The 12,785-nt window shown below is 36.9% G+C and overlaps 1 protein-coding gene across 5 annotated transcripts in view; it reads right to left on the bottom strand.

Moving 5' to 3' along the window:
• TTC29 (tetratricopeptide repeat domain 29) overlaps positions 1-12,785 on the bottom strand; it is a 210,675-nt gene that overhangs the window by 95,683 nt on the left and 102,207 nt on the right. The window lies entirely within an intron of this gene.

Below are 12,785 nucleotides of genomic sequence, written 5' to 3'. Positions count from 1 at the left end.
TCTTCCAATTGATATAGCTTAGGTGTGAATAAATAATTGAAGGTTTACAACATTATCTTAAAATATGGGACTATTATCTTAGGTAATATAAGGCAGATTATAGTAGCCCACTATGGTAGCTTAAATATCACTTTTCTTTCTATAAATAGCTGTTTGAAAAGCATGAATTTCAGTGCCAGGCAATTTCTAAATCTATCATTTTATTAGACACATATCTCACAGTTGGTACATGTATTCAGTATACACTAAGAATATTTCTTACAAATGTACTTCATTACCAACAATCTCTTCAATAATCAAAAGATTACAGCTGCCACAGCCAAACGTATGATCTTAATTTAGCACTGCCATCATCTGCATGGGATAATTTTCCTTTTTATTTTTTTTCCCTTTCAAGGACCAGAAGAAGGAAAATATGTAAAATAAAATGCCCTTCCTCCTTCCTCCTCCTTCATTGTTACTTGACCCAACCTATTACACACATGAAGACACAGGAAATCTCCAAAGACCTCTATGGAAATCCTTTTTGCACATTTTCTAAGGAAGAATTAGTGAAAGGCATTTGACAGCATTGGAAAGAGTCAGCGTGAGGGAGACATCCATATGTGATGGGGGCCTGAACTGGGCATCTTAGAAAGTTTGCATATTAGAGGCAGTGTTGATATTCATCTTTACTTTCTTGAAGTTAATATTTGGGAAATAAATTCAATGAGGCCACTGTGATACCTCATAATTCGTTGATGTGTCTGTGGGGTTTATAAGTGACGGCTTGACATAATACTGATATCAAAACTTAACTGATACATATTGACCCAGTGTTTCAATTCCCAATTAAATCTGCAAAGTTCAAATTTTTGACTCTTATTTTTAAGCCTCTTACTAAGCCCTGTATAAACCTGAGAATATTCTTTTTTTCACTCTGTCGTGCATAACTGACAACATCTAGATTAAGTCTGATATGACTTGACATAGAGCTTTCTGAGTTAAGGGGCAGAACCCTTGAGTTTTGTGAATATAAATTCAGAGACTAAATATGAGACCTTATTAAATCCAAATATCAAAATATTGAAGAAGTACCTTTCTAGTGTCTTTTTTTGGTTCGTATGTATTTTATATGACATTCTAGAAATTCAAAGATTAAATTTTAACTTTTTAAAGTAACAAATGTACTTTTAAAGATTGAGTATTACATTTTGTGTCAAAAATAGTTCATTTATTCAGCAAATGCTGTTACTGTATGCCAGAGCTGTGTTAGACCCTAGGAAATCTTAAAAGAGAAGAGAGCATGCTTATAGCCTTCAAGGCATTTACAGGCTAGCAGTACAGAGGTTTGTACGGATGCAGTGGTGTGAATTAGCAATGACTAAAGATAGTTTCTCCAGGGCTTAAACTCTGCTTATCCTGCATCAGTCTCCCACCCACTGGCCATGGTGGACCCAGAAGCAGTACACAACATTCTGCAGCACCCAAAATTATCTTAAGGGTAGGACTCTTTGGCCCACGATTAGGAGAGCAGGTGCCTGAGAAATCACAGATAAGTACTTCAGAGTTGATGCATCCTATTCTGCACACATGGGCAGCGCTTCCAGGACCCAACACATCTGGTGCAGGAAACCTCCCCGAGTGGCTAAAGGAAACCTCTCTCTGAGAGCTGTTGTGAGATTTCTGTGAGATTATCAGAGTGGTATTAAACCTGGGACAAGAATTCTCTGGGACTCTGTAAACCAGCCATTAGCGGACAGCTTCTGGAGAGTTCTCTCAGAGTAAAGACAACACATTTTATTTGTGGCTTGAGGGAGTTCCTCTCTCAGCTTAAATACTTTACCTAAAAAGAATATAGTTCATTACTGGCCCAATAAGGAAATAATCAATTATGGTGGACCCCCCCTTAGCCATAGGGGCTACGTGTCCCGACCCCCAGTGGATACCTGAAATCTTAGACAGTACTGAATCTTTTATAAACCATGTTTTCTTCTGTACATATATACCTATGATAAAGTTTAATTTATAAGTTAGGTACAGTAAGAGGTTAACAACCATAACTGATAATAACATAGAACAATTATGACAATATACTGTAATAAAAGTTATGTAAATGTGGTCTCTCTCTCAAAACATCTTACAAATTTAATGTGTTTTGCATCTTAACTATGTACTTATCACACACTGTGGCTGTAACTTTTGCAGTTTGAGATGTGACAGCAAAATTAGCAGGAGATTCTTTTTCCTTCTTCACATTTTCACAGATAGAAGATTCGTTCTTACTGCAGATCTTGGCAACTTCAGCATACAATTTTTTTCTTTCCTTATTGAATTAAGAACTTCTATCTTTTAAAGGAAGCACTTTAGGCTTCTCTTTAGTATATCTGAATTGCCAGCAACACTCATTTTGCACTTCGGGCCATTATTAAATAAAATAATGGTACCCTGAACACAAGCCCATGAGACCGAAACAATAACCCAGTAACTTAGATAGTTACTAAGTGACTAATGGCCAGGATATGCCGGGCAAGGGGATGGTTCACATCTCGGATGGAGGGGATGGAACGGAAGGAAGACACAAGATTTTGTCACACTACTCAGAATGCTGTGCAATTTAAAACTTATGAATTATTTAGATCTGGAAATTTCCATTTTATATTTTCTGACCTCGGTTGACTGTGGGTAACTGAAACTTCAGGAAGCTAAACCATGAGTAAGAAGGGCCTACTGTTCATGAAACCCACCCTGAGGACCATGAAAGTGCTGTAGAGGAGCCCGCCTAGATCAAAGACAGGGCCTTTGCTCCTCAGGAATGTGAGCGCTGGTGGGGGAGTCAACTCAGGTGAAATCGTAAGGAGAATACAAGGCAAAACTCAGTAGATTGGTAATTGTATAGTTCAAACTAAGAGGACAGAAAGGACATTGTTAAACAGGAAAAAAATAAAAGTGGAAAAATAATATGAGATTACTAATCGTGTAGAAAATAACTGTTGGTCAGAATGTAAATTTGTGCAATCACTATGGAAAACAGCACAAAGTTTCCTTAAAAAACTAAAAATAGAGCTGCCATATAATCCAGCAATCCCACTCCTGGACATTTATCTGGATAAAACGCTAATTCAAAAACATACTTGCATCACAATATTCACAGAAGCACTATTTACAATAGTCAGGATATGGAAGCAACCTGAGTCCATCAACAGATGAGTCGATAAATATGTGGTGTATATACAATGGAATATTACTCACCTGTAAAAAAGAATGAAACATTGCCATCTGCCGCAACATTTTGAAGTAAGTCAGACAGAGAAAGTGATATGATATCACTAATATATGGTATCTAAAAATTAACACAAATGAATCTATATACAAAACAGAAACAGACTCAGAGGCATAGAAAACAAACTGAGGGTCATCAAAAGGGAAGAAGTGGGGGATGGATAAATTTGGGGTATTATATATAAAATAGATAAGCAACAAATATTTACTGTATAACACAAGGAGCAATATTCAATATCTTGCAATAACCTATAATGGAAAATAATCTGAAAAAAAATATGTAACTGAATTATTTTGCTGTATACCTAAAACTAATACAATATTCTATACTTCAATTTTAAAAAGCATGAATATTAAATATCTCTAAAAAACCCTAAATTCTGTAGAAAATTAAGATGTTTTATATTGATCTTATGGTAAGTTACTTTACCTGCTTTTTAATTAAGGTATAATTTATAAATTATTAAATAGTGATCAACTTGAATCATTAGATAAATAGTGGAATCCTCTTTACAAAGAATACTTTAAGTGGGAAAATACAGTGTGGAAATCTGAGGAATCCATACTACGTGACTAAATATCCCTGTGGCATGCAATATGTCAGAAACAAATCCAAGGTCTGGAAGGTTAAATTCTATTATTGCAAATCAAAGGTAGGAGAGAAAAAATAATCTCAGGTGCAAGATATTTTGATGAGTAGAAAATTCAGTGTATATCCTTAAATTTTATGAACAATGAACTTAACTTTTGTCAAAAGACAAGAAAAACACTGATCAAGCATGTTACTATGTAGATTTCAATGAACATGATTACATGATTACCAAAGTTGGAAAACTCAGTTCCTGTACCTAATAAAAATTGAATGCTATGTAGCCACTTGATCACGTTGTTCCAATAATTTCAGTGAATAATGGAGATGAAGTTTTGAAAGCTATTTTCCTAGAAACTTTAAAGGCATGGACTTTATCGTCCCACTAGAATAAAACTGATTTACTTGAAAAGATATTTCCCAATAAAATCCAAGTTCTTAAAATGAGATAATTTCCATTGGTTACCTAAAAGCAAAACCAGCAGAATACCTAGCATTAAAAAAAAATGAGAGTGTGCAAAAGAATAATTCTGGCAATATGCTACAAGTTCTTTAAAGAATTGTTTGCTATAAAGTCAAATTTTAAGAATCATTAATTTATTTTGTTGCAATAGCTTTCAAGGGAGCATTGGATTTAAGTCAAGATTGTCACCTGTCAACAAAGTGAATGGTATATACATATATATGTATATATAGTGTGTTTATATAGATAGGTATACACTAACACTAGTATATATCTATATCTATATAGAAAGATTGTATGAAAACAAAAATATGTATAGATATGCATGACTGGGACATTGTGCTGTACACCAGAAATCAACACATTGTAACTGACTATACTTCAATTTAAAAAAATAAATAAATTCTGTGCTTGAGCTTTGGCACCTTTAAGGCAGGACACTATGAAGTCATTATTACATCTAACAATAGTAGACAACAATTGCTTTCTCTCTTTTACTTCTTTAGGATTTCCAGTTGTGAGGGTACCTTGGAACGAAAGAAAATAAACTCTTGGATACTGATCTCATTCTTCTCTTCCTCTGTTTTCCCATTCCTTACCCCACTGCAATCCCTGTCTTACGGTCTCTTTATTTCAGACAGTGTTAAAACAGAAGAAATTCTAGAAATCATGGTTTTTATAACTGCTTTCAAAACTGAAACTTACTTTAACCACTGTGATGATTATCACTCCTGGACTGATTTTCCAAAATTAGATGGATTCTCTCCCCACCCCTCTGTCCGCCCAATCATTGTAAGGAAACACTGTCCCAGTTCATTTGTTTTAAGCCCTTTTTATTTTAAGATAATTGTAGATTCACATGCAGTTGTAAGAAATGCTGAAGAGCACACTCACAGCCTTAACCCAGCTTTCGCCAGTGGTAACATCTTGATAGTGTATCACAGTCAGGGAATTCATGTTGATACAATTCACCCACCTTATTCAGATCTCACCAGTTTTACATGCGCTTGTGTCTGTATACATATGTGTGTGTGTGTGCACCTGCCCACGTACGTGTGGGGGGTGTTAACTGTATGCTATTTTGTTGCATGCATATATTCATGTTACCACCACCACAATCAAGATACAGAAAAGTTCTACCAGTACAATGATCTCCCATGCTACTCTTTCTCAATTCATTTTTAATATGTTTGCTACTTAGAAAAGAGAGAGAAAAATCTTTTTTTCTCTTTCCCTTGGGTGAAAGAAAGATCTGCCATGGGAAAAATTCTGAAATAACTTGGCATCTGACCTCTTCCCTTATGGTACACCTCCCCTACCTTCTGTGTTCGTATTTCCCCAGGGAAGTTTCCTCAGTTAAGTGACAGAAGAATAGTAGTTGATGAAACTAATTTATCCTTTGGTATGGATGACTCAAAGATCACTAACTCTGCCAGAAGAAGCTATAGTTTTAAAAAGAGGATGCTTTGAAGCTCCAAATCATTTCTTCTGAGAGGAGTCTTTCGCAGTCTAACAAAGGGAAATGGAATAATTCATATAGTGTATGGCAGGATAATTTGGGAAAAAGGTTATTAAAAAAAAAAGGCCAACCTTGTCTTGAAATTCCATCTCATGCTATGATCCCTTAAGCAAATACTGATTGCTATAACCTCCTTTTTGGAGGTCTACTTCGGTACCTTCAGGTTTTCTAGAAGTTCACATGCTTTTCCTCAATGTTCTTTACGCCAGGGGCATGGAAGAGATAAAAATAGGGAAGAGGAGAGTGTGGAGCAGCAGATGTGAAAATCAGGCCTGTGTAAGTCACTGATAGCTGAAAAAGTAACTACATGCTATTTTTACTCTCTCTTGTTACCGCTTTCTTTATAATGCTCAACCTTTAAACCACTGTATAATGCAAAGAATCCTTCCGGTACATCCCATTCGATCATTACATGTGACTGCGAGATAAAACTATGTGTATACATTTATATACACATATATATATATTCTAGGTACATAATATATGTGTATTATATAGATATACCCCTGCTCTCAAAGACCTTACTATCTAAGGCAATAAGACATACAGATGCAGAAATTACATAATGCTGCAATCCTGCATAAAGAGCTAACAGTTGTTTAACTCATTAGACAAATACTAGTGTCTTCCCTGGACCGAACCTTGTTCCAGGTGTTAATGAGACAGCAGTGAATAATGCACAATCCCTGCCCCCATGCAGTCTATGCTGCATTTAGGTGATGAGGAGAAAATGTGTAATTTGTAATAAATGAGTGAATTTCAGATAATCATAAGCACAATGAAAATACAACTGAGAAAGGCTTCATATAGAAAGAGAAACTCTATGTGCATTTTAAAGGAATAATGGGATTGGGGCAGTACTGAGCGGAGCTTGAGCAGAGGATCAGAGGTGGGAATGAGTGATACAATGAGAAAAAAGCTTTCCCAGGGAACACAGAAGCAACGATGACCGACAGAAAAGTTTGCTGTAAGGTTCATGCATAGAACGTCGTGTCTAGTAACATGGACTAAGTAATCACAGTTTTAATTGATGGTATTACATGGAAAAACTTCCCAGTGGCAATTCATCTGTTTGATTACAAAGAAAGAATTTGACCATTGTTTTGAAGGCAAGGCAGGTCCTTCACTTTCATACTTTATATGCACATAAAAGGAGTCTTGTAGGGCTTTTTTATTTTTGTTTTTGTTTGTTTGTTTTGGGGGGGAGGTAATAGGTTTTGTTTTTGTTTTAAATGGAAGTACTGGGGATGGAATCCAGGACCTCGCGCATGCTGAGCATGCACTCTACACTGAGCTATACCCACCCCTCTTGCAGGGCTTTTTTAATTCATAGTTTTGGTCTGTCTACTTTCTAGGCAGCTCGAGGTGTTTGGTTCTAATATGACACATCAAAGATGGTGTGGTTGGCTGCCTTGTTTCCTATTATTCCAAGTTTCCAAAGTTCTATGCAGAGTTGCTCCCATGTCTAGGGAAAGGAGAGGAAGTATTTTTTCTTTCTCCGTCTGGCACAGTACAGAGCATCCATAACTCAAACTAATACAGATCAGTGACATGAAGTTTCAGTGGGTCTCTGTGCTCTGGCTGGGGACCCTAACTGCTATTGTTTCTGTAGGAAAATAGTTCATAGAAAGTATTATATAAAACAAGTTCTAGCATTAGTGCATCTGAGATGGCAATTCTGTAATTTTGCAAAAATTTCAGTAAACTCTAATTCTCTTTTTATTCCATATTTTGGGTATTTTTTTTTTCTATATACATTCCTTTTTATACTGACACCTTCCGCTCACTGCTCTCTTCCTTAGTTAACTCAGCATAGGGACTCCTGCTCTGAGGGCACAGACCAGGCTTTGGAAGGGCCTTATGGGATAATTGATCAAATCTCCCTCTGGGCGTTCAAAGTTTCTCCAAATATCACAGGCTTCGGAGTCAGGCAGGTTTAGTACTGGGCTGAGTGACATATGTCAAGAGACTTAATGTCTGTGAGTTCATTTTCTCAGGTGTAAAATGGAAACGAATAAAGTCTACCTCGAAAAGACTTTATAAGGTTCCTGAGATGAGGTGTTTAAAAGTACCTACAAAGAATTTGAATGAAACTGCTTATTTCTCCCAAGTGCTTATCTAACCTAGTGGTTCTCAAATGGGGGCAAGTTTGCCCCCTGGGGGATACGTGGCAGTGTCTGGAGACGTTCTGGGTTGCCATAATTGGGAGAAGCCAGGTATGCTGCTCAACACCTTGCAATTTACACGACATCCCCCTATAACAAAGAACGGTCCAGCTCCGAATGTCAGTAGTGTGCTGTTGAGAAAGCCTCATCTGGCTTTTGCTTGAACAGTTTTCCTGATGGGAAACTATCCCCTCGTGAGACTAGCCACTCAATCATTGGGGAGTTACGTGAATAAAACTACTGGTTAAGTTAAAGCAAGATCTGCAACTCTGCCTGCTTGCTAAGGTTGTGCTGTGTGGGACAGTACAGGGTAAGTGCATCCCTCCTCCACGTGTCGGGTCTTTCAATACTGAGAGATAGCTGTGTTCCCTCCTCAAAGCCTCCAATTTTATAGAGGCGTCCAGGACACTCTGAAACAAGTGAGGATGAAACTGCAACAGTTTTGCTACATTGGAACATTTTCTTTCTAATTTTGTCTATAAGTCTGAGAGTTCTAGAGGAGTTTAAATAAACCCACCTGGACCAGAATACATCTGTAAAACGATAAAAGGGTATCCATCGGACTTGTCTGTAAATAAGAAGTTATGAGCCTATTGCCTAGGGTCTGTTTTTTGTCTCTTTCTTCCTTGCCCATCATAAAAAAGGCAGCAGAGGTAACATTTTGTGATACATCCCCTATACGAACCTCAAATCGTGCCATTTCATAACAAAAGTTCAGCACTGCACTCAATATGGTGCATTACTTCGAGGAGAAAAAGGCAACAATACCAGATTTATTCTTGTGCAATAAGAAGCACAGAAATAAAAAAATCAAGTTTGCCATCTTGAGCTTGAAATCATTGTCAAATCTTATCGGAAATACATTTATTCTGATTTCTGGCAATCTAACCCCCTTTAGCCATTTCACAGTTGGTGAGCAGAAAGGATGTTTCTGCCTCATTTGCAGTGTCTGAACATGATTCAGACAATCAACTGCAACATTAGTCAAAGATATCAGTGGCTAATGATTTCTGACAAGCACTGCAGTAGCAGGCTGAGGACCAGACCGGGCAGCAACAGCATTCAGAGCATTTTCCTAGAGCTGGCAATAGGCAGTGGGGGAAGACGATAAAAACGGAGGTAAACAGAACTGGTGTCACATCACTTAAAGGCTCTTACATACTCTCTGCAAAGGCATGGTATCTGACATGCAATAAATACAGTGATCTTTTTCTACAAATATGTTATGTTGAATGAACACTGAGGACCATCAAGTGTGCAGCTCTGTAAACTATAACACACAAAAGTAGTTTAATATTTTGCATTCTGCTCAACTATAGCCTTAAGTTAAGAGCAGTCTAAACCTTACTATTTATATTGATCATTTGGACTGTGTACCCTTTTTCCCTGAAATGCATTACTCATCACTTGGACTGTTACACACAGACTGTTTACATCACCTAGCACATAAAGTGATGGCTGTAAGGTCCGGGGTGGAAAGGACTGAGTGTTAAAAGACATGTGTTTTGGCTTCTCTTCTGCCATGAACTCAGAGTGGACCTTGGACAGGTCACTTGGTTACCCTGACCTTCAGTTTCCAAGTATGAAAGATAACAGGGCAGGACCAGAGATCTAGAATTCTCCCTTCCAAAAATATGATTTTGATTTTAGACTCTACATTTCCATATTTAGTAATTTAAGATTAAAAAAAAAAGAAAAGAAAAAAAGAAGACACTAGTGAACTTACCTACAAAACAGAAACAGACTCACAGACACAGTAAACAAACTTACGATTACCCAGGGGGGAAAGGGGGTGAGAAGGGAGAAATTGGGAGTTCGAGATATGCAAATACTAACTACTATGTATACAATAGATTAAAAAAATTTCTTCTGTATAGCACAAAGAACTATACTCAATATCTTGTAGTAACCTATAATGAAAAAGGATATGAAAACAATCATCTGTATGTATATGAATGACTGAAACATTTTGCTGTACACCAGAAACTGACACATTTTAACTGACTATACTTCAATTAAAATAAAAAAAATGCCCTAATTGTTTTCAATAATTTATCTTTGGATTTAAAATCTCTGACAAATTTATTTTATGTTAAAATTTTTTTTATAAAAGAGAAACAAATGATGTCATTTGACTCAGGTGAAAATTTATTTTCATGGTTCCTCCTCATTTGAAAAATCTTGAACATTCTAAAGGATCTGCTTTCAAAAAATGTCCCTACCATGGTATTGGTGATAGCAAGGAGAGCTAAATCTAAGAAGCTTTTGATTCGTTTTAAATAGCAATTGTTACGAATGCCCTGATCAGTGCATCAGCGCTCTTCAAACACAGCAAACATTTTTACAGTCTGAAATTTTTAAAAAATTTGATGAAATTTCAAAATTATCCTTAAATTTATAAACTGAATTAGAATTGATAGTTAACCTCTCACATGCTAGAAGTCTATACTGTATTTTCAAAAGGTGTAAGGATAGAAATGCCTCTCAAAAAATTTCCATTCACCCAAAACTCTCTACATATCCAATGTACAGATGTCTCTCAAACCCCAAAATAATGAAATAGAATTCCACTGACAGTTAAAAGTTTCCTCAGGAGTAAATTGGGACATATTGCTTAAAACTGCCATTTTCTAAATTGGTCATTATAGTTGTGCACTATTTTAACAAGAGACATATTTGTGAAGAATTTTTATTCTAATTCTCAATTATTACTTTCTATACTGTAAATCAGAAATCACAGAAATATTAACCCTGTACAGCCCAATCATAGTGTCAGTTATATTTACAGCTCCACGAAAAGAAAATTTCTCTGCCTTTAATCTCCTGCTATAGAATTTCACAGGAGGATTTGCTTTATATTTCGCTAGAAGGCCCTTGACCAAAGGTAGTCCAGTAATCTATGAGATGGCCTGACATAAAAAGTCCTATTCAATGGCAGAGTATAGCGATTAGTTAGTTCAATCATGTTCCCTTAGGAAATTCAGACCCATTGAGTGGTTGGTGATGGTGGATATGCGTGATCAAGTCATGTCAACAGAGTGGGCAAGACGGATGTCCGCTGTGGAGGAGACAGAGGAAAACAGCCCCTCATCTCCCAGGGCTCCTCCAGTTCCCAGGAGTCATTCAGTCCAAGAGGGGCAACTGCATGCTGGTCCTGTGTATTCACAGGCTATGAGCTCATTCATGGCCATAGGAATCGCCACAATACATCCCCTTAACCTGAGGTCATCGGGATGAATCCTTTTCTTGCACCCAAAGAGTATAACTGAGGAGCACAGAGGAATGAAAGGCTTCTCCAGAACTAAAGTGGCAAGTAAATAACTTCAAGCCTTTTCTCCTTCCATGTTTATTAGTGAGAGCCAATTCAGGTGGATTCTGTCCACGGCGATAGGCCAGTAGACACAGGTGGTATCTAATGATTAGAGCTTTCATTGACGCAAAAGGGAAAAAAGTTTGCATATTTTTTAAACTAAAAAAGTCTGAAATTCCACTTGGTTATGTTTATATGAGGATGAAAAGTGAGTGTGACGGATGATTCCATGACACTTGTGATAACATGACCAGTAATTTCAGTTCTCTGTTCTCTATGGAGACTAAAGATGGTGGTGGCAAACTGAATCAAATGAAATGCCAGTCAAATTGAATTTGACCAAACACATACCATCATTCACTTTGCCCATGTAGAAAAGGCAACATGGATATCTTGCTGGAATGTGCAGGACTCTGGGAACATCACTCCGGCCACATAAACCTTTCACTGTCAGGAATGACCTCAGTTCACTCCACCTCCACATCCATCTGCCTGCATGGCTCTTTATTTCACACCTGGTTCTTCCAGTGCATGTTAACCTCTCACATGCTAGAAGTCTACACTGTATTTTCAAAAGGTGTAAGGATAGAAATGCCTCTCAAAAAATTTCCATTCACCCAAAACTCTCTCTCTACCTATCACACACACACAGACACACACACACACACACACACACACACACACACACACACACACACACTTCTTTGTGCTGTTCCAGTGCTTATCAAAGCATCATATATATCTACCTATATAATAGTTATCTCTTTCCAATTAGATCTAAGTGCCACTGGATCAGGAACCATATCTATTTTGCTCTTCATTGTATCCCTAGCTCTTAGTCTTATGCTAACATAGAATAGTGCTAAATGAATAGAGTAGAGCCCTTGGAAGGTGCTGGTGGTGGCATATCTGCCGAAACATTAATGTGGATATAATGAGCTGCTGTATTCTATAATATTACATACAACAATTTACTTGGCTTAAAGAAAAATAAGCTCATACACTAAGTATTACATAATATTAATATATGTTATACAGATGTTAGAGCTTATTATATATTAATTATATTATATGATATACTGTTTTGCATTATATCTCACTCAAGGAGGAAAAAATATGGCACGTTATCACTGTGGTAATGGAAAGTATGTGAAAATTTTCAGTAAACAGCCAATCCTGGAGAGTTCAAGTATAGCAAACAAGCCTAAAGGAGGACTTAAATGACATTTTAAAATGACATCAGAACCCCTACCTATCTCAATGTGTGCCTGTTTCATCCAGTCACACTGCCAAATAAATAGGTTTCTCCCATTATGAGCCCTTGTGAGGACAGATGGATCAGAGGCTGAAATTATGCTCGATTCATCATGGTATCTTGAGGAATAATTCTTCCGGTCTGTGGAAGAAATATAAAATATTTTTTTCTCTTTCTTTTAATCTAGAATGACATTTCCACCTTCACGAGCAACAAGTTAAGA

Source organism: Vicugna pacos, chromosome 2, assembly GCF_048564905.1.
Source record: "Vicugna pacos chromosome 2, VicPac4, whole genome shotgun sequence".
Classification (NCBI taxonomy): domain Eukaryota; kingdom Metazoa; phylum Chordata; class Mammalia; order Artiodactyla; family Camelidae; genus Vicugna; species Vicugna pacos.
Note: the sequence above shows the minus strand (reverse complement) of the source record. Positions and strands in the feature narration are given on the sequence as shown.